Source organism: Pan paniscus, chromosome 19, assembly GCF_029289425.2.
Source record: "Pan paniscus chromosome 19, NHGRI_mPanPan1-v2.0_pri, whole genome shotgun sequence".
NCBI lineage: Eukaryota > Metazoa > Chordata > Mammalia > Primates > Hominidae > Pan > Pan paniscus.
Window position 1 is genome coordinate 15,784,971 of NC_073268.2, and position 21,877 is coordinate 15,806,847.

The following is a 21,877-nucleotide window of genomic DNA, read 5'->3' on the forward strand; positions in this document are numbered from 1 at the left end:
GTTCTGCCATATGGGTGGATCCTCCCCAACCCCCTGAGGGAAGGCAACACTGCAGACGTGCAAAATGCCCAGCTCCCTCCCGTCAGGGGCCAGATTCAGCATCCTTGGATAGGAAAAGCCTGGATCTCTGGATCTCGTAAAGATGGGCCAGGCCCAGGGGCAGAGGTTCAGACAATGGCTCAGAGACAGGGAAAGGTGTGTATGTGTGTGCTGTGTGCACATTTGCTAATGCCAGGCTTCCAGTGGTGGCATGTCCCTGCCTGCTGAGATGAAATGAAAGGGAGAGAGACTAGAAGGGAATGTGAGTGACACTCTGAGGAGTGGGTGCGAATAAGTGGAATATTCTACAAAATGCCTGGGTCCTGCCAGACAGTGGGTTCCCAGAGGAGGAGGGAGTTGCAAGCCGCAGGTGGAGACTGTTTCCTTCTTCAGTACCTGCTGTCCATGTGGAGAGTAGCAACCTTTGGGGACATCTTCTGGCTTCAAGGAGAGGTGGGACAACACAGAAGGGTAGACTGAGGAAGTTGGAGGAGAAAGGACAATAAACACTGCTTCAGTGGCCTCCCCAAGTTCTGGCATCATCCATGCCTCCCAGAGCCAGCCAGGCAGCCAAGCATTCGTGTGTCAATTTATTAAGCAGCTTCTCTGGGCAAGGAGCTCCGCTTGGAGCTGTGGGTGTAGATGGATAAGACATGTCCTCTGCCTTTAGGAGGCTCTCTGTGAAGAAAGACAGACCTTACTTTGGCTTCACTTCTACTCTCCACACCATCCAACACCAGACTCTGGGCTGAGACCCAGGGCATCTTCTTCCTCCCTGGCCATTTTTGGCCATGACTGCACTGGCCCCCGCCTCTGCCATCAAATTGCCTATCAGCTCTCTGAGGTCACACGGGAACAGTGCTCACCAGAATTCTTAATTCTTGCTGGGTTTCTTGTTTGTTTGTTTGTTTGTTTTTTGAGACAGGGTCTCACTCTGTCGCCCAGGCTGGAGTGCAGCAGCATGATCACAGCTCAGTGAAGCCTCAACCTCCCAGGCTCGAGTGATCCTCCCCACTTCAGCCTCTGAAGGAGCTAGAAGCACAGGCACACGCCACCACACTTGGCTAATTTTGTTATGTTTTTATTTTTGTAGAGACAGGGCTTCCTTATGCTGCCCAGGCTGGTCTCAAACTCCTGGGCTTAAGGGATCCTCTGTCTCGGCCTCCCTAACTGTTGGGATTACAGGCATGAGCCACCATGCCTGGCGTCTTGCTGGTTTCTTGACACCCACCCAGCTGAAACATTCAGCCCTCAGCCATAAAATTGTCTCTTGAGCTTGCCACTGTGATCAGGCTACTCCAAGACTCACTGTTTGTCTGTGATCCTACTATCTTCCAGATCGAATACACCTTTCAGCCTGGAAAGCCACCACCTGCTTGCCTACTGGTGACCTGAAGAACCTGCAGTGGCTCCCTGTTGCTTATCAGATACAATGTGAACTTTTTGGGCTATTTTCCAGGGCCCTCCCACATGTTTCAAGCACTTATTATTACCCAACAGTGTCCCTTCCTATCCCCAGCACACAAGTGTTTGTAATGTAACTCTCTACATCTGAACAAGAATGAAGACCTTTTTAAGGGAATCATTTTGATGTTTATAGTTGATTTATTCAACAAACATTTACTGAATAACTGCTATGTGCCAGGCACCGTGACAGGTACTGGGACAGTTTTGATGGTGACTAGGGCAAACATGCCTGCTCTGGGAGAGCCCATGAGCTAGCAGGGAGGACAGGCACTAATGATGAAAACAGAATGTGTTGGCCAGGTGCAGTGTCTCATGACTGTAATCCCAGAACTTTGGGAGGCCGAGGGGCGGGGGTGGATCACCTGAGGTCAGAAGTTTGAGACCAGCCTGGGCGACATGGCGAAACCCCATCTCTACTAAAAATACAAAAATTAGCTGGGTGTGGTGGCGCATGCCTGTAGTCTCAGCTACATGGGAGGCTGAGGCAGGAGAATCGCTTGAATCTGGGAGGTGTAGGCTGCGGTGAGCCTAGATCACGCCACTACACTCCAGCCTGGGCGACACAGTGAGACTCCATCTCAAAATAAATAAATAAATAAATAAATAAATAAATAAATAAATAAATAAATAACAAAATAGAATGTGGTGAGTTGTCAGATGGGACAATTTTGGGGTCCCTGAGAGTCCTGCTGAGCTGCATTTCCACTGTGGCCTCATAGATTTTTTTTTTTCCCACCTGGGTTCTTCACAGAGCAGAGTGTGTCTTGCTGGGACAGAATGGAGACTGTTCCAGGAGGATGTTCACATGGCAAACCCAAAAGGGCGCCAGCCCCCAATCTGTTCTTCCCATCATTGGTGAGGTCTCCCTCTTCCCAAATTCAGTGTCCCGTGGAAGTGACACGGAAAGCAGGGACAGAATTAAGTGTCTAAGAATTCCAAAAGCAAACCCTTTGGATGATGAAATTATGAAGGGCTGCAAAAGGCACTTCACAATTTCACCGTGTTAGGAAATATTAGCTCCCGCCCTCTCCAGAAAGCAGCTTTTTCTGTCTTGTTGGGTGTGATCTATTCTCTTCTGTTCTGACTAAATTGCTCATGACAGGTGGTGCTCCCATGTTTTTGAAACTTGTCCACGAATGAAGGCTCTGACCCCTCATGCCGTTGTTTGATGTTGAGTCAGTGTTTAACCACTATAATTGGCAGAAAAGTCTTCCAACTGTCTCACCAAGATGAGATGCTGCAAATTCCACCCTCTTGCTTGTCTGCTACCCTCTGCAGAATGGAGAAAACAAGGAAAAGTTATAAAGTATTCTCTACTCTGAATGCTCCATAAAAACTCCTACAAAACTGATATAAGTAAAAAGCCATTGGATTTGATGACCCTCACTCTAACTGTCAACATCCCCTATGGACAATTTTTAGAGGATGCGATAGGTGAAAGAAGAAGACGTAGGGTTTGGGCATGCTTGGGTGCTCTCCGAGGGCCCTCTCCTGAATGGGGTTTTCTCCCCACTTGGTGCCTTTGTCACCAAGGCACATTGGGCTGAGGGTAACATTCCTGGTCGTGGAACTGGAATGGATCCCAAGAAGGCTGGGGCAGAGGGAGGATGTACATATGCAGCACAGCGGTAAAGCGTTCCTTTTTAGGTGTGCCTGGGAAAAGTGAAAGTGACTCAATTTCTAAAGGGAGAAAGGCATTGGAGAAAGAGAATTTTCTTTTTTCTTTTTGTTTTGAGACGGAATCTTGCTCTGTCACCCAGGCTGGAGTGCAGTGGTGCAATCTCAGCTCACTGAAATCTCTGCCTCCCGGGTTCAAGCGATTCTCCTGCCTCAGCCTCCCAAGTAGCTGGGACTACAGGCTCATGCCACCAAACCCAGCTAATTTTTTTGTACTTAGTAGAGATGGGGTTTCACCATGTTGGCCAGCCTGGTCTCGAACTCCTAACCTCACGTGATCTGTCCCCCTTGGCCTCCCAAAGTGCTGGGATTACAGGCGTGAGCCATGGGGCCCAGCTGAGAATAAAATTTTCAAAGGCTGCTGCACAAAGTTTGTGGAAGTTTCCTAAATGAAAGGGCAAATCCTTTCCTCTCTCCCTCCCTCCCTTTCTTCTTTCCTCCATCCCTCTCTTCTTTTCCTCTCGCTTTCTTGCTTTCCCTCAGAGTCTAAAACAGTGAGTCCCCGCAGAAGCATGTCTTTGTTCTTGCTGGAGTCCACAACCTGGAACACCCTTCCCCTTTTCTCTTCCAGGCGCAATCTTACCATCCTTTCAGCTAAAGTCTAAAGTCCTTTATGCCCCCTTCCCCATCCAGATAAGCTCTGGCTGAACTCTCATTTCTCCCAATTCCCATTTAATTCCACTAAACGATGTGGCTTGATATGATTACATAATGTCTCATGTTCTCCAGCTGTGTAACGCAGTACATGAGTCTTGTCTCCCCAACAAGGTTGTAGACATCTGGAGGGCAGAGCCCAGGCCTTCCATCTGGGAGTCCCTCAGAACACTGAGCACAGGGCTGGGTGTGTAACAGGCTTTTATTGAGACCTTCACTTGCCTTTTGCTTCTCATTAAACATCAGAGAATTCATACTGGAGAAAACATTTATAAGTGTAATAAGTGTGCATAAGCCTTTATTTGAGTGGAGTAATCATATTCTACAACATCAGAGAATTCCTACTGGAAAGGAATCTTGTGTCTGGCTATGTCGTGGGAGAGCCCTCGGGGAATTTGGAGGCTTGGAAGGCACACTTTACTCAATACCATGGAACTCAATTACTTGAATGTAGTAACTGTGGGGAAACCTTCACTCAAGATGATATCCAACATCAGCAAGCACCTTAGAGAGGTGAAACTATGAATCTAAAGATTGTGAGACATCCGGGCACGGTGGTGCATGCCTGTAATCCCAACACTTCGGGAGGCCAAAGTGGGCAGATTACTTGAGCTCTCAGGAGTTCAAAACCAGCCTTGGCAACATAGTGGGACCCCATCTCTACAAAGAATTAAAAAAAAAAAACAAATAGCTGTGCATGGTGGTGTGTGCCTGTGGTCCCAGCTAGTTGGGAGGCTGAGGTGGGAGGATCACTTGAGCCCAGGAGGTCAAGGGTCAAGGCTGCAGTGAGCCATGATCGCACCACTGCACTCCAGCCTGGGTGACACAACAAGACCCTGTCTCAAAAAGAATGCGAGAAAGCCTCCTCTAAGATCTTCACCAACTAACACCAGAGAATCCACCTGAGAGCAAAGAACAGTGCTAGATGCTGGGGATACAGTGGGGTGCAAAGTAGGCACAGTTCCTGTCTTCATGAAGCTTGTCTCTAGATCCATTTCCCAAAGGGATTGATACTTGGAGAGGAAACATTATAGACCGTGGGTACAATTGAAATATTACAGGCCAGAGATGGTGGCTTATGCCTGTAGTCCTAGCACTTTGGGAGGCTGAGATGGGAGGATCGCTTAAGGCCAGGAGTTCTAGACCAGCCCGGGCAACATGGCAAGTCCAAGAAAAAAAGGGAAGGGGAGGGGAAGGGAGGGAAAGGGAAGGGAGCGGAGGGAGGGGGAGGAAAGGGAAGGAAAGGGAATATTACAAAACTTTGGCGAGGCACGGTGGCTCACACCTATAATCCCAGCACTTTGGGAGGCCAAGGTGGGCAGACTACTTGAGGTCAAGAGTTCAAGACCAGCCTGGCCAACATGGTGAAACTCCGTCTCTACTAAAAATATAAAAATTAGCCAGGCGTGGTGTTTCGGGTGGCTGAGGCACGAGAATCACTTGAACCTGGGAGGCAGAGGTTGCAGTGAGCTGAAATTGTGCAGCTGCGCTCCAGCCTGGGCAACAGAGGGAGACCCTGTCTCAAAAAAATTTTTTTGAGAAAATACTACAAAACTTTGATAAGCACCTTTTTCTTTTTTGAACCCGAAGCACTTCCATGTCTGATTTCCTTTGTCCCTGTCTCTTAACAGAGAAGAGAAGGGATGGCTGACCTAATGCATGTTACTGATGGAGAGGTGGAGCTGGAGGGGCTGCATCTCCAGTCCAGGGCATGCTGGCAGGCAGGGTAAGAACTCTTGTCCCTAGGGACCTTTATTTGATGAGCTGAGGACCATGCCAGGTACTAAGGGAGACCAAAGGTGAAATGGGAGGTCCTATCCCCTCACGTAGCTTACAGTCCAGTGAGGAAATGAACAGCTCCTTAAAGTACAGGAGCTGCTTTAAATGGAGTGGACGTAAAACACAGCGGAGGCACAGGAAAAGGAGGCCTAAGTCCCTTTGGGGGAAGTAGGAAATGCTTCACAGAGGAGGTATTGTTTGAGCTGAGATGTAAAGGATGAGGAGTTTGCCAGATAAACAAGTAAGGAGAGGGTGTTCCAGGTGGAAGAAACAGCACAGACAAGGGCATGGATCTAAGAAAGGGCATGGCCTATTAAGGATGCTGGAGAAGTTCCATATGCAAACCCCTGGTGAGTGAGTGGGGAGACCAGGCTAGCCAGGCAGCTAGGCAAGGGCCAGATAGCAAAAGGCCCTCGAGTGCCTTGCAAAGCAGTTCAGACTTCCCTGTAAACAATGGGGAACCAAATTTATTTCCTACAGCTGCTATAACAAACTACCATAAATGTAGTGGCTTAAAACAACCCAAATCCATTACCTTACAGCTCTGGGCTTAAGTCAACCTGTCGGCAGGGTTGTGTTCCGTCTAGGGCTACTTGCATTTCTTGACTCCTGTCCTTCTCCCACCTTCAAAGCCAGCAGTCACATCACTCTAATCTCTGCTTCCACAGTGACACACTCTGAAGCTCCTGCCTCCCTCTTCTAAGGACTCTTGTAGTTACATTGGTCCATCAGATAATCCAGGATAATTTCTGCATCTCAAGATCTTTAACTTAATCACATCTGCAAAGTCCCTTTTGTCATGTAAAGTAACATATTCACAGGTTCCAGAGATTAGGATATGGACATCCTTGGGGGCCATTGTTCTGCCCACTCCGGTAATCCCAGCAGTTTGGGGGGCAGGTGAATCACCTGAGGTCAGGAGTTTGAGACCACCCTGACCAACATGGTGAAACCCTGTCTCTAGTAAAAACACAAAAATTAGCTGGGCATGGTGGTGGGTGCCTGTAATCCCAGCTACTTGGGAGGCTGAGACAGGAGAATTGCTTGAACCTGGGTGGTTGAGGTTGCAGTGAGCCGAGGTTGCACCATTGCACTCCAGCCTAGGCAACAAGAGCAAAACTGTCTCAAAAAAAAAAAAAAGATGGAGTCTCACTTTGTCATCCACATGCTAGAGCGCAGTGGTGTGATCACAGCTCACTACAGCCTCCATCTCCCAGGCTCAGGTGATCTCCACCTCACCCTCCAGAGTAGCTGGGACTACAGGTGCGTACTACCATGCTGGCTATTTTTTTTTTTTTTTGTATTTTTTGTAGGGATGGGGTCTTGCTATGTTGCCCAGGCTGTTCTCAAACTCCTGGACTCAAGCAATCTTCCTGCCTCAGCCTCCCAAAGTGCTAGGATTACAGGCATGAGCACTGTGCCCAGACCCTGCTTCCTCTCTGCTGGCATAGAGAAATGAGGTCTAGAAGCTGCCCATCTGTTCCCACTTTATGGTGGGATTCTGTCTGGGTGTTGGATAACATTAAAGAGTAGATGATATTTTGTTTTAGGCTTTCTTTCCTGAGATCTCTGAGACAACTGTTTAATTTGACATGGAGGCCAGTTAAAGACTTCGCAGCATCTTACCTGTGCACCCAGTGCTTCTCAGAGTCAGTGGGCGCCTGGTTCTGAATCCCTTGCTTCCCTAATACATTATACCTCCTATCTCTCCATTTCCTAGTACTAATGAATCTGAAGCTAGCAGAGTATCTTTCTCCCGCCTGTTGATTTTTTCCTCTGGAGAACTCCCAAAGAGCAGATATGGATCTCCTAGCAGTGGACCGGACCTGCAAGAAAATGTAGTAGGCTGTTCCTTTTAAAATTTTTTTTATTATTTTATTATTATTTTTTGAGACAGAGTCTCTCTGTTACCCAAGCTGGAGTGCAGTGGCATGATCTCGGTTCACTGCAATCTCCGCCTTCCGGGTTCAAGCAATTCTCGGGCCTCAGCCTTCTGAGTAGCTGGGATTACAGGTGTGTGCCACCAGGCCTGGCTAATTTTTTGTATTTGTAGTAGAGACAGGGTTTCACCATGTTGGCCAGGCTGGTCTTGAACTCCTGACCTCAGGTGATCCACCCACCTCAGCCTCCCAAAGTGCTGGGATTACAGGCATGAGTCACTGCGCCCAGCTGTAGGCTGTTCTTTTTTTTTTTTTTTTGGTTTGGTTTGGTTTTGAGACAGAGTCTCGTTCTGTCATCCAGGCTGGAGTGCAATGGCACAATATTGGCTCACTGCAACCTCCACCTCCCAGGTTCAAGGGACCCTTCCACCTCAGCCTCCCAAGTAGCTTGGACTACAGGTGCATGCCAGCAGGCCTGGCTAATTTTTTTTTTTTTTTTTTTTTTTTTTGTAGAGACGGGGTCTTGTTATGTTGCCCAGACTGGTCTTGAACTTCTGGGCTCAAGCAATCCATTTGCCTCAGCCTCCCAAAGTGCTGGGATTGCAGGCATAAGCCACTGTGCCCAGCCATTAGGCTGTTCTTACATTGCTATAAAGAAATACCTGAGACTGGATAACATATAAAGAAAAGAGTTTAATTGGTTCACAGTTCTGCAGGCTGTACAAGAAGCATGGCAACAGCATCTGCTCCTCTTCTAGGGAGGCCTCAGGAAGCTTTTACTCATTGTAGAACGTGAAGTGGGAGCAGGCATGTCACATGGCAAAAGTAAGAGCAAGACAGTGAGTGATGGGGGTGGGGGGGGCGGGGGGTGGCGCCACATACTTTGAAACAACCGGATTGAGAGAACACACTCACTGTGGTGAGAACAGCACGAAGCCATGAGGGATCTGCTCCCATGACCCCAATACCTCCCATCAGGCTCCACTTCCAATACTGGGGATTATATCTGAACATGAGATTTGGAGAGGACATCTAAGCTATATCAGTAAGGTCTCCAGACAAAATACAGAACACCTTGTTAAATTTGAATTTCAGATAAACAGTGAATAATTTTAGTATAGGTTGAGTATCCCTTATCCAAATGCTTGGAACCAGAAGTGCTTTGGATTTCAGATTATTTTGTCAGGGATACTCAACCTATATAAGTATATCCCAAATATTACTATACGTTGAGTGCTACTTTGTTAACCAGATTATTTGATTAACGAGAACACTCCATTCCCTAACTTCACCAAATAATACTTTACTGTATGTTCTCTAATGCAACCTATAAGGCAGATTGTTATTCAAGCCCTGAAAGTTCCAGTACCTTCTTACAGATGACTTTGTAGTAATACAGGTAAGAGAAGAAAGGCTATGATTCTAAAGGAATAGGGGAGGGGCTTAAGGTCAGAAGAGTGGGGACTGGTCCCTCTTATTTCATAACATAGATTCTTCTGCTGCCCAGCTCTGAGATTCAGATAGGCTTAGCTCCTGCTCTAGATTTCACCTGCCCTTTCATTAATGGACAGCATCACGCCCCCGCCCCATGACCTAAGGATCACCAGGAGACCCATTCTGTTGAAGTACATTGAGGTTTTGTTGTTGTTGTTGTTGTTTAAAACAAGGTGTTGCCCAGGTGCAGTGGCTCATGCCTGTAATCCCAATAATTTGGGAAGCCAAGGTGGGAGAATTGCTTGAGCCCAGGAGTTCAAGAACAGCCTGGGGAACATAGTGAGACTGCCATTCCTACAGAAAATTTAAAAATTCACTTGAGGTCAGGAGTTCAAGACCAGCCTGGCCAACATGTGAAACCCCGACTCTACTAAAAAAAAATACAAAAATTAGCTGGTCACCATGGTGCACGCCTGTAGTCCCAGCTACTCGGCAGGCTGAGGCAGAAGAATTGCTTGAATCCGGGAGACGGAGGTTGCAGTGAGCCAAGATCACAACACTGTATTCCAGCCTGGGTGACAGAGCAAGACTCTGTCTCAGAAAGAAAAAAGAAGAGAGAGAGAGAGAGAGAGAAAAGAAAATTTAAAAATTACCTGGACATGGTGGCACAGGCCTGTAGTCCCAGCTACTCAGGAGGCTGCAGCAGGGGGATCACTTGAGCCTGGGAGGTCCAGGCTGCAGTGAACCGTGATTGTGTCACTGTACTCCAGCCCGAGTGACAGAGCAAGACTCTGTCTAAAATAAAATAAAAAATAAATAAATGTACTATACAATACACACTCTATATTGCTGCCTTTGATATTTGACTGGAATAATGATGATGACTTTCCCATCTACCAGATGTGAATACAAAGTCCGTCTTTGGATTGGAGCATATATAATAATTTGTAGTAATCGCTGCTATGTTTAACTCTGCAAGGCCAGCCACTATTGGCACTAAAGTTTGCTCAAGGCTTTTGGAGCAACCGCTATCCCATGTGATTCCCCCAAACTAAGAAAACTCCTTTTTTAACTTCCCTCAAGCCTTTGCTCTAAATTTCCCTTCTTGGTCCGCCGGGGCGGATACTTGAAGTCTTGCCCCATCTCTAGCAGAGACTCAGCCAATCAGGGCCTCGCCATGCAGTATTGGGGGCATTTCCAGGCCGTCCTCCACTGCAGCATGTTGTTCAGGCTGGTGCTCTTAGGTGGGGCTTGAGTTTGTTTCCTTCCTTTCTTTTCTTTTTCTTTTTCTTCCTTTTTTTTTTTTTTTTTTTTGACAGAGTCTCGCTCTGTCACCCAGGATAGAGTGCAGTGGCGCAATCTTGGCTCACTGCAACCTCTGCCTTCCAGGTTCAAGTGATTCTCATGCCTCAGCCTACTGAGTAGCTGGGACTACAGGTGTGAACCACCACATCTGGCTAATTTTTGTATTTTTAGTAGAGATGGGGGTTTCATCATTTTGGCCAGGCTGGTCTCGAACTCCTGGCCTCAAGTGATCCACCCGCCTTGGCCTCTCAAAGTGCTGAGATTATAGGCATGAGCTACCGCTCCTGGCCGAGTTTTCAACATCAAAGTTGTGTTGGCATCTTATGGTGGTGATTTCTGACCTCACTTCATTTAAGCATCGTTTCAGAGACTTTAGATAATGCAAAAAATTATAACAGTTTATGATGCCCTAATCGAACTCTGGATATTATCTCCATGTAAATGAACTAACCCAGTCAGCCAAGGGCAGCAAGCCTAGCAGACTGGCCACAGGACACCAGTTCAGTCCTCAGGTGCACAAGGATTGTTTGTGTCTGCTTGCACCAACATTTACTTTTTAGGAAAAGGTGGCCCTCAGGGGCCAGGGGAATTAATGACTTAATGCCTACAATCTCTAGGAACAACTTTCTCCAGATAAGGTCTCATTATCGTTAATTGTTATTATTATTGTTATTAACCCAACTCCTAGGAAAAGCTGCCACAGCTTTGTTAACGACCTCAGGTAAGGGGTTTAATTAACACCTCCTCTGAGTGCTGAGGCCTCAGGCACCATGTTACCGCCCCCACACCCAGGCTCCACCTCCTCTGAGCTCCGCCCATAGGCCTCTCCACCCCCGGATCCTTCCATTCCCTACCGGAGCTGCTACACCGTTCTCACACTTGCGAACCCCTCCCCCTCCCATTCCAGCCCCCTGGCTTCCCCTCCCCCAAAATCTCGCCTGCCCCTCGCATACTTCCATTTGAATTTCCCACCCCTTTTTCCCAGTTACCTAGTCCCCCCAAACAGTTCTCAAGAGCTAAGCCTTTGGGGGATCATGAAAGTGAAGAGTGGGTCCCTTGAGCCCCGCCGTTCCCCCTTGCAAGCCCCTCTTCCCTGCACTGCTTCCCAGCACTTCCATCCCATCTCATCTCCATGAGAGCTGCAGGGATTGTTCCTCAGGTGGTGACGCCAGTTCGGTTGGTTGGCTGGTTTAGGGTTACAGAGCTTGGCACCAACTACCAGGCCCGTGCAGCTGCCTTCTTCAATTAATTAATTCCAATTTTTTTAAAAAACCATCTCAATTGGACCTCAGTGCATGCCTCTGGGGCATATGTCACATCAATTACAGACAACAATTAAGCTTGCTGCTTAAAAAGATTTGTGAGTCTTTTTAAAGACTCAAACACAATTTGGGCCTCACTCCCTTAGATCCTTAGATCATTCTACTGGAGACAAGAGCCTGAGGCAGAACCCCCAAAGGATGAATTGAGGGCTACAACAGTCTGCTCTGAGATAGGAGGATAGGGAATTCTCCGGCTGCAGGTCTTTGCCCACACTACCTAACCCCAGGGTTCCTTTCTACCTTTGCTTAGGGATCCAGGAAGCCAAGCTATTGCAGGTGGGTGGTGGCCTCACTTCTCTGGGATAAGACCAATTTCTCTCAAATTCAGAAGTCCACCTCTTCATTGTCCTACCCGACTGCCCTGCATGGATAAGGACGAATCTCAGGCCCTCTAAAAATAGGATGGGTATTGAGTTGACGTGTCTTTTTTCCCAGCAGTAGAGATGGTATATACAGGATATACATTTTCATCCCAGTGGTTTGAATTAGGCGAATGGTTAAAGATGTTGCTCGAGGGCACAGATGATTTTTTTTTCTTTTCTTTTCCTTCCTTTTTTTTGGGGGGGGGGATAGAGTTTTGCTTTTGTTTCTCAGGCTGGAGTGCAATGGAGCAATCTCAGCTCACTGCAACCTCTGCCTCCTGGGTTCAAGCGATTCTTCTGCCTCAGCCTCCTGAGTAGCTGGGACTACAGGTACATGCCATCATATCCAGCTAATTTTTTTTTTTTTTTTTTTTTTTTTTTTTAGTAGAGACAGGGTTTCATCATATTGGCCAGGCTGGCCTTGAACTCCCGAGCTCAGGTGATCCACCCGCCTCGGCCTCCCAAAGTGCTGGGATTATAGGCTTGAGCCACGGCGCATGGCACAGAGATGATTTCTTAATGGTCCTTCATTCCCACTTTGTGTTACACTTGGTAGCTGCTCAGGGAAAGTTTACAGATTGTTGAAGACGAGGAGGGGAAAGAGTTTGCATGCAGTTACAAATATTTTTCCAGGTGCAAAGCAAGTAGGCAAAAATGGGACTGGCCCAAAACCTTAGTCTTATTAACATTGCTCTCTACTCAACTGGAATTTAAAAAATATCAGTAGACCAGGTGAACATGCCTTTCCTTATCTATTTAACTCAGTTATTTATTGCGTATGTGAGTTGACACTAAATCACTTTGTTCTTTTATGTTTGCCAGAATTGTGGCTGTCCATTTGAGTCCAAACTTTCAGAGGGCAGAGAACACATCTGCTCAATTTGCTTTGTATGGTATCCAGCAAAGGGCTGCAGTAGGGTGTCATAGAGAAGTCCTGGACTTGGACCTTGGAGACCCAGGTTTTAGTTCTTGCTGCTGTGTGGCCCTTAAAATCCAGACTGCATTTTTATTTGCTGTAAAACAAACAAACAAAAACAAAACAAAACAAAAAAACAGCAAGGGGCCAGGCACAGTGGCTCACTCCTGCCTGTAATCCTAGCACTTTGGGAGGCTGAGGCAGGCAGATCCCTTGAGCCCAGGAATTCGAGAACAGCCTGGGCAACATGGCAAAACTCTGTCTCTACTAAAATACAAAAAAACTGAAGTGAGAGGATCACCTGAGCCTGGGGAGGTCGAGGCTGCAGTGAGCTGTGATCGTGTCACGGGACTCCAGTCTGGGCAACAGAGTGAGACCCCATTTCATAAAAAACAAAAACAAAAACAAAAACAAAAAACAAGGGCCAGATCTCCCAGCACTTTGGGAGGCTGAGGCAGGAGGATAGCTTCAGCTCAGGAGTTGGAGACCAGCCTGGTCACATAGTGAGACCTCGTCTATACTAAAAATAAAAAAGAATTAGCCAGATGTGGTGGTGTGTGCCTGTAGTCCCAGCTACTTGGGTGGCTGAGGTGGGATCACTTGAGCCCAAGAGGTCAAGGCTACAGTGAGCTATGATCACGCCACTGCATTCCAGCTTGAGTGACAGAGCAAGAGCCTGTCTCAAAGAAAAAAAAAGAAAGGAAACAAACCAAAACCAAACAGTGGAAAACAGTGGGAACAACATTTTCTGTCCTTCGCTCTCAGGATTGAGAGAAGGATTAAATGAAGTAATGCAGAAGAAAAATGTGTAGAAATTGCCACATAAATATGTTTTCTTTAACACTATAAAATGCATTTTGGTTTTTTGTGGGTTTTTTTGTTTGTTTTTGGTTTTTTAAGATGGAATCTCGCTCTGTCGCCCAGGATGGAGTGCAGTGGCACGATCTCAGCTCACTGCAACCTCTACCTCCTGGCTTCAAGCGATTCTCCTGCCGAAGCCTCCTGAATAGCTGGGACTACAGGTGCCTGCCACCACGCCGGCTAATTTTTTGTATTTTTAATAGAGACAGGGTTTCACCATGTTGGCCAGGATGGTCTTGATCCACTGACTTCGTGATCCGCCTGCCTTGGCCTCCCAAAGTGCTGCATTACAGGCGTGAGCCACCAGGCCCGGCCCATGAAATGCATTTTGATGTTAACACCAGAGTAGTCAAAATTCAAATTCTGAGATGTTTCAAATGGAGAAGCTGATGTACAGAGACCAGAGCTTCTGGCTGCAGTCCAGGATTTGCTGCAATACCCGCTGTCAGGACATGGGGGCAGTATTAGGGTAGAAGAAAGCTCTAGCTAAAACCAAACTTAAGACCTATGTGACATTGGCTATCCCAATGGCCTCCTTATCACTACAGCTGCACTCATATATCTGGCCTCTTAGTACATACTCTTTTGTTCTTCTAGGCATCCTGGCATTTTATTTATTTATTTATTTATTTATTTATTTATTTATTTATTTATTTATTATTGAGGCGGAGTTTCACTCTTGTTGCCCAGGCTGAGTGCAGTGGCACAATCTCAGCTCACTGCAAGGGCCTCCCAGGTTCAAGCAATTCTCCTGTCTCAGACTCCTGAAGTAGCTGAGATTACAGGTGCCCGCCACCATGCCTGGCTAATTTTTTTGTATTTTTAGTAGAGATGGAGTTCCTTTTCTCTTCTTTTTCCTTCCTTCCTTCCTTCCTTCCTTCCTTCCTTCCTTCCTTCCTTCCTTCCTTCCCTCTTTCTTTCGAGATGGAGTCTTGCTCTGTCGCCTAGGCTGGAGTGCAGTTGTGCGATCTTGGCTCACTGCAACATCCGTCTCTCAGGTTCAAGTGATTCTCCTGCCTCAGCCACCCAAGTAGCTGGGATTACAGTTGTGTGCCACCAAACCCGGCTAATTTTTGTATTTTTAGTAGAGATAGGGTTTCACCATGTTGGCCAGGCTGGTCTCGAACTCCTGACCTCAGGTGATCCACCCACCTCAGCCTCCAAAAATGCTGGGGTTACAGGTGTGAGCCACTGTGCCTGGTCCTGGCATTTAATTACTATTTACTAAAATTCAAGTAGGGCTGGTGGGAGGTGGGGGACCACAGAGTGAAGGTGCCCATGGCCCATATCCCTTTAAGAATGAACATATACATACATTTGTGCATGCATGCATGTACATATACAAGCCCTATGACGAAAAGCCAAAAATCCAGCTTTCTGAGCTGTCTCCGGATACTGTCACTTAGAGATATGAGAAAAAGTGAGGAAAAAACGGGAATCTAGGACAACTTTATTCATTCTGTAAAAGGGGCAGTTTCTTGTAGGAAGGGCTTAGGGATGATCTTTGGATAGTAATTCTTAGGAAAGGAATGAAATTGCAATGTATTAATGAACATAATCAAGTGTTTAGATTACAGTCCTGGGTATCAGATCTGGAGGACCCTAACAGCCATATAATTCCCCCATTTTATTTATTTATTTATTTGAGATGGAGTTTCACTGTGTCACCCAGGCTGGAGTACAGTGGCATGATCTCGGCTCACTGCAACCTCCGCCTCCCGGGTTCAAGCAATTCTCCTGCCTCAGCTGCCTCAGAGTAGCTGGGACTACAGGCATGTGCCACTACACCTGGCTAATTTTTGTATTTTTAGTAGAGACAGGGTTTCACCATGTTGGGCAGGCTGGTCTCAAACTCCTGACCTCAGGTCATCCACCTCCCTCGGCCTCCCAAAGTGCTGGGATTACAGGCATGAGCCGCCGTGCCCGGCCAGTCTCCCCTTTTTATAAAGCCTAAGTGGTGAAATGATTGAGTAAAAGTCAAGTGTGAGAACCTAGGAGGCCACGACCAGGGCTCTGGCTCCAAGTCTGGTACTGTAGGATGTGATCTTAGTTAATGGGCGAGCAAGGAGCCATGGCCACTGACCCTGTATATGTACAGGTGGTAAAAACTATTATTCACTGGAGGTACATCCCTAGGAATTTAGGAAGTGAGGAAATGCAGTGAGCAGGGAGCTTGTATCAAGCCATCCTGTTCACTTTACCAGGAACCAGATATCTCTGCTGCTATTTAAATTAAATGTGTGAAGGTTTTAAGAATTCTCAAAATGTACAGAACTTTTAAATAAGAATTTTAAATTAAAAAACAGGTTCTGGGCTGGGCGCGGTGGCTCACGTCTGTAATCCCAGCACTTGGGGAGGCCGAGGCGGGCAGATCACCTGAGGTTGGGAGTTCGAGACCAGGCTGACCTACATGGTGAAATCCCATCTCTACTAAAAATACAAAATTAGCTGGGCGTGGTGGCGCATGCCTGTAATCCCAGCTGGTTGGGAGGCTGAGGCAGGAGAATCGCTTGAATCCAGGAGGCAGAGGTTGCGGTGAGCCGAGATCGCGCCATTGCATTCCAGCCTGGGCAACAAGAGCAAAACTCCGCCTCAAACAAACAAAACAAAAACAAACAAACAAACAAAAAACAGGTTCTGGCCAGGCACAGTGGCTCACACCTGTAATCCCAGTACTTTGGGAGGCTGAGGCCAGCTGATTGCTTGAGTTCTAGAGTTCAAAACCAGCATGGGCAACATGGCAAAACCCCATCTCTACAAAAAAATACAAAAATTAGTTAGGCATAGTGGCATGCACCTGTGGTCCCTAGCTACTCAGGAGGCTGAGGTGGGAAGATTGCTTGAGCCCAGGAGGTCGAGGCTGTAGTGAGTTATGACAGCACCTCTGCACTCCAGCATGGGTGACAGAGGGAGACCCTGTTTCAAAAAAAAACACAAAACAACAACAACAACAACAACAACAACAAAAACCCCAAAAAAGAAAAAACAGGGTTCTGCTGCTTTCTGCCCACTGCCTTAATGAATAAAAGTTAGTGAAGAACTATCCAAGGCCAGGAAACCAGGATGACAGAAGCCTGATCTTCCAATCAGGTCAGATGTAGCAGCTAAATGTTGCCTTCAATGACTGCCAAGCTGCAGTGTCAGCAGCTGAACAAGGGAGGCACTGGAACCAGCCCTCTTGTGGTCTGTCAAGTGGTAACACTGGTTGGCAGCCCTCACTCCCATCCCTGAGACAGATGTGCGAGGAGAAAGAGGTAAAGGAGGGCGGACAGAGGAACTGGAATCTCCAGAAAGGGACCTTGCTAGCCCTGAGGCCCAAGGCCCTCCAAAGCACCAGATCACAGAGGCAAGTCCCAGGCTTCTGGGGAGAGAAAGAAAGAAAGAAGGAAAAAAACATTAAATAAAGGAGATGGAGAAGTAGAACTGAATGTTAGAATTATTCTCCATCACATGCTAAGGGCACCTGTTTTCACTACATGGCAATAAATGGCGGATTCTCAGAGCAGGCCTGTCAAAGCCTCTGAAAGACCAGCAGGCTGGGAGTCAGGGAGCCTGGGGCCTGCTTTGGCTCCGTTGTTTACTGAGCTGGGTGACTTTGCCTGAGCCATTAAACATTCCTTGGCCTGAATTTCCTTCATTGGGAATAATATCTATCCTGTCTGCCTTGCAGGGTTGTTGGAAGATCTGATGAGATAATGGACATAAGTCCGGATGCGATGGCTCACGCCTGTAACCCTAGCACTTTGGGAGGCTGATGCGGGCGGATTGCCTGAGGTCAGGAGTTTGAGACCAGCCTGGCCAACATGGCAAAACCCCGTCTCTACTAAAAATACAAAAATTAGCCGGGCGTGGTGGTGCGCATCTATAATCCCAGCTACTCAGGAGGCTGAGGCAGGAGAATCGCTTGAACCCAGGAGGCGGAGGTTTCAGTGAGCCGAGATAACGCTACTGCACTCCAGCCTGGACGACAAGAGCAAGACTTCGTCTCAAAAAAAAAGAAAGAAAAAGAGATAATGGACATAACCTCCCTGCAAAAACCATACTTAGTTACTAGGAATCCTTCAGAGAGTTGGCCTGTGGGTGGAGAGTCACAGACACTGGGAAAGTCACCTCATTCATTAGCCATCATTCTGCACACCCCTCTTCCAAGCTGGATAGCTCTGACTAGCAGAGGGTGGGGAACGGATCAAATGTCTAAAAAGGCAAAGCGAGACATTGACCTCACTGAGATGTCCCAGGCTCACCAGCTCCTATGGATACCATGTTCTTTCTCACATTGAGTCTGTCTCTCCTTTTATTACTTCTGCTTATTTCCTCCTGTTCTACCTGAAGATTTTCTCTCTACCTGCTGAAATATGGTATTGTTTTTAGTGTTTATTCACTGAAAAAAACTCATTATTGAAAAACATGACCCAAAGTTGCCAAAATTATCCCTGGAGTCCAGAGACCAGATGTAATAAAAGTCAAGCATCTGTTTTTGGAAGGGGACAAGGACAGAGTCAGCTCTTGGACCCCTTTGCTTAGAAAGTTTCAATCTTTTCCCTAACCTTGTCCCAGACTCAGGTCATCTTACTCCCTGCAGGATTTTGGGTCACGGGAGTGGGGTGCTTGTTGGAGTCTATTTTGTGTTGCTGTAACAGAATACCACAGACTGGGTAATTTAAAAAGAATAGAAATTTATTTCTTACCGTTCTGGAGGCTGGGAAATCCAATATCAAGGTGCCCTCATCTGGTGTGGGTCTTCTTGCTGCATCATCCCCTAGCAGAAGGCAGGAGGGCAAGAGAGTACATGACAGAGCAACAGAGCAAAGGGGTCCAAACTTGATTTTATAACAAGCCCACTTTTGAGATAACTAACCCACTGTTTATTTTTTTAATTAATTAATTTATTTATTATTATTATTTTTTGAGACAGAGCCTCACTCTGTCACCCAAGCTGGAGTGCAATGGCGCGATCTCAGCTCACGGCAACCTCCACCTCCCAGGTTCAAGCGGTTCTCATGCCTCAGCCTCCTGAGTAGCTAGAATAATAGGTGCATGCCACCACGCCCAGCTAATTTTTTTTGTATTTTTAGTAGAGACGGGTTTCACCATGTTGGCCAGGCTGGTCTCAAACTCCTGGCCTCAAGTGATCTGCCTGCCTTGGCCTCCCAAACTGCTGGGATTACAGGCATGAGCCACTGCGCCCGGCCTGGAGATAACTAACGCACTGTTTATGATATTAATCCATTCATGAAGGCAGAGCCCTCATGACCTAATAAACTCTCATTAGGCCCCAGTGTCCAACACTTTTGCATTGGGATTATTAAGTTTCCAACATGTGAACTTTGGGGGACACATTCAAACCATAGCAGTGCTATTTTAGGGAAAAGTAGCTGCATGTGTATTGAAAATGTCAGCCAGGTACGGTGGCTTATACCTGTAATCCCATTACTTTGGGAGGCTGAGGTGGGAGGACTGCTTGAACCCAAGAGTTTGAGACCAACCTGGGGAACATAGGGAGACCTTGTCTCTACAAAAATTTAAAAATCATCCAGGTGAGGCAGCACACTCCTGTAGTCCCAGCTACTCCAGAGGCTGAGGTGGGAGGCTTATGTGAGCGTGGTAGGAGGAGGCGGCAGTGAGCCGTGATCATGCTACTGCGCTCCAGCCTGAGTGACAGAGTGAGACCCTGTCTCAAATAAGAAAAAAGAAAATGTTTATGTGCTATTGGGGTCAGCCTTAGTGCAAGAACATTAGTTAAGTGTGCTTTTAATAATGGAAGGAGTTCCAATTAAGGTAGGATTTGGACAACTTCAGGGAAGTTTGGTTTATGGTGGGAAAGGGAACCCTGACCTCGGATTTGCTGTCTTGGGTCTTTTCCATCCCAGGCCTTCACCTTGCCAGGTTCATTTCCTCTCCCTGTACCCTAAACACTTTCAATTATGGACACTCTCTTGTCTCTGAACTCAGATAAATGCTACCTTGTTAACTAATAGTACCACTCAGTATATTAATGATTAATAGCTAATTAGTCATAATACTGTAATACAACGGAGGCTTCCTTTACCGCAGCAGCTGTAGGTCTCAAACACACACATCCCCTTCCCTATTCCTGGCCACAGGACAGGCGAGGCTCTAAATCTGTTTTTCTGAGCACCCTGGCAATCTCGAAACTGTTCAGTTTTTAGCGGTCCCATTCATACGGCGAATGACCACTACTGCTTGCATGCTGCCGAGCTGATTTCTGCCCCCCGTCACTCCCACTGCCCTCCAAGGAGAACAAGGAGGTCAGCAGTCGTTAAGTTTTTATTCAAAGTCTCTTTTACTTCCAAATCTCACGTCGACCCACTTTTCTGCTTTGGCCCGTTTCTTCACTTTACCTTCCCCCATCCTAACCCGCGCCTGTTTTGTGGAATCCCACAGCAGCGCCCGCTACAACCCCCTGCACTCTTCACTTTGGCTTCCTTTCAGCAACCACGCCCCCCGACTCACGGAGAGCGCCGCGCATGCGCAGCCCTCGTCTTTACCTGGGCTCCCGGCAGTGGGCGGAGTGGGAGAAGGCGGGGGCGGCGCGGGGAGCCGGCGGTTATCTGGGCGGCGGAGCGCTCACAATGTGGCAGGAGACAGAAAAGGTGCGCCCGGGCCGGCCCGAGGGCTGCGCATGCGCGCCGCCGCTCCCAGCGGCCGGGATGCCGAGGGGGCGGGCGGAGGGAGGTGTCGGGATCCCTGTTGGGCGGGGGGGCCAGCGAGGGAAGGGGCCGCGGGCGCGCGCGGGCGCGCGCGTCCTCGCCGCCGCTCGCCTCCCTCCCTGCCCCCTCCGGCACACACATCCACACACGCACACCCCCTCCCCTGCCGCCCGCCCCGCGCTGCCCGCCCCGCCGGCCCCGCTCGCCCTCGCGCGCTGGGAAGGGAGTCGCGAGACGTCGGAGCGGCGGCCACGTAGCGCTGCGGCGGCAGCGGCAGCGGCCGAGGCCGGGTCTGAGGAGCGGCCCTGAGGACAGACGTTGGGCAGGGGGGGAGGGGCTGGCCCAGCCGGCGGTTGTGACTCGAGCGCCGCGGCTGCAGGCCCCCGCCGCAGGGATGGACCGCCGAGGCGGCGGCCGGGGCGGCGGAGGCGGAGGCGGCCGGCCCGGGTGAGTAAGGGCCCCTTCCCCCACGCACTCGCCACCGCCGCGGCGGCGCCCCCGGCAGCCCTTCCTCTCCGCCGCCCGCGGGGCCGACCCGGGCTCCGGGGGCCGGCGTAACCCTTCGCCGAGGCAGCTGCGTGCGCTAGGCCGGAGCAGCCCCCATCCGGCTGGGAGGCCCCGGGCTGAGCTCCTCAGGCACCCAGCTTGGGCTGGGGGCGCCCCGCTCCTGCCCTTTCGCCCCCTTCCTCCTGGACCCGGGCTTGGCTGCAGTTTTGCAGCGGGTCCGCTCACCCCGAGGCCTGAGGGGAGGCTGGGGCGGCGCGGGTTAGCGGGCCGAGAGGAGGTTTGCACCGGTCCTCCTGCGAGCGTTCTCCTGCCCTGCAGCTGGTGGCTTGCACCCACTACCTCCCCCGCCCTGCGGTTGCACCCAAACCTCCAACCCCCGGGAGTATTGTGCCGCCAGCAGATAAAATGCGTCTGATGTACACCCGCCACCGGCAGCCTCACACTCACCCCAGTGGGTAATGCAGACCTTTCTCCACCCCCACCTCCTCCTCCCCTCCAATCAGGCTCTGCTGAAGATTCTTAGATCCGAGACACCAAAGGTAGTGACACCCCCGTTACATCTCCACGTAACATGTTCATTGTCGAGGGATGTCTCCAATAGAAATGATAAATGCCCCTGCCTCACCTCGAAGTCTGTCTTCAGGATTCGAGACCTTCTCTGAAAAGGTCCAGCTTTGATCACAACTAGAGCATCCCTCCCCCACAACACAGACACACTCATACACTCGCTCACTTCCTGATTGCCGAGCAGCCCCTGTCACCGCGGATCCATTGTCAGAAATGGCTTGTGCCAATCAAAGGAATGTGCTTGTGCCTTTGGAGAAGGGTGCTTTCCACATCCACGTTTTCGGGGTGTTCCTGCGTGAGTCTGCCTTTGCCCCCAGATTGTCCCCGTGTTCAAGCATCATTATCATAGTGTATCCCTTACATGCATCTCCCGTGGACCCTCAGGAACACCTGAGTGATGCTTTTTTCCCAGTTGATTAGATATGGTGTGTGCAAG

At 48.7% G+C, this 21,877-nt stretch overlaps 1 protein-coding gene and 1 long non-coding RNA gene across 8 annotated transcripts in view; one reads left to right on the forward strand and one right to left on the reverse strand.

Annotated features, from left to right (window-relative positions):
• Positions 1-280: 280 nt before the first annotated feature.
• Positions 281-20,658, reverse strand: LOC117976688 (uncharacterized). Of its 5 annotated transcripts, none has more exons than XR_010110619.1 (5): positions 20,206-20,658; positions 18,385-18,455; positions 9,584-17,057; positions 7,243-9,501; positions 281-2,778 (listed from the first exon to the last, which is right to left on the reverse strand). It is a non-coding gene; the product is annotated as an uncharacterized LOC117976688 (long non-coding RNA). The 5 variants fall into 5 exon arrangements; XR_008621765.2 differs by having other exon boundaries at positions 283-2,778; positions 7,243-9,725; positions 11,798-17,057; XR_010110620.1 differs by having other exon boundaries at positions 283-2,778; positions 7,243-8,502.
• ZNF652 (zinc finger protein 652) overlaps positions 20,204-21,877 on the forward strand; it is a 73,399-nt gene continuing 71,725 nt past the window's right edge. The window contains exon 1 of one of the 3 annotated variants that reach the window (XM_055102018.2): positions 20,204-20,310. The gene's annotated coding sequence lies outside the window, so the exon portion shown is untranslated. Of the gene's footprint in view, positions 20,311-20,611; positions 20,815-21,877 lie in introns of those variants that run through there. The other 2 variants (XM_034941502.3, XM_034941500.4) reach the window with 2 other exon arrangements.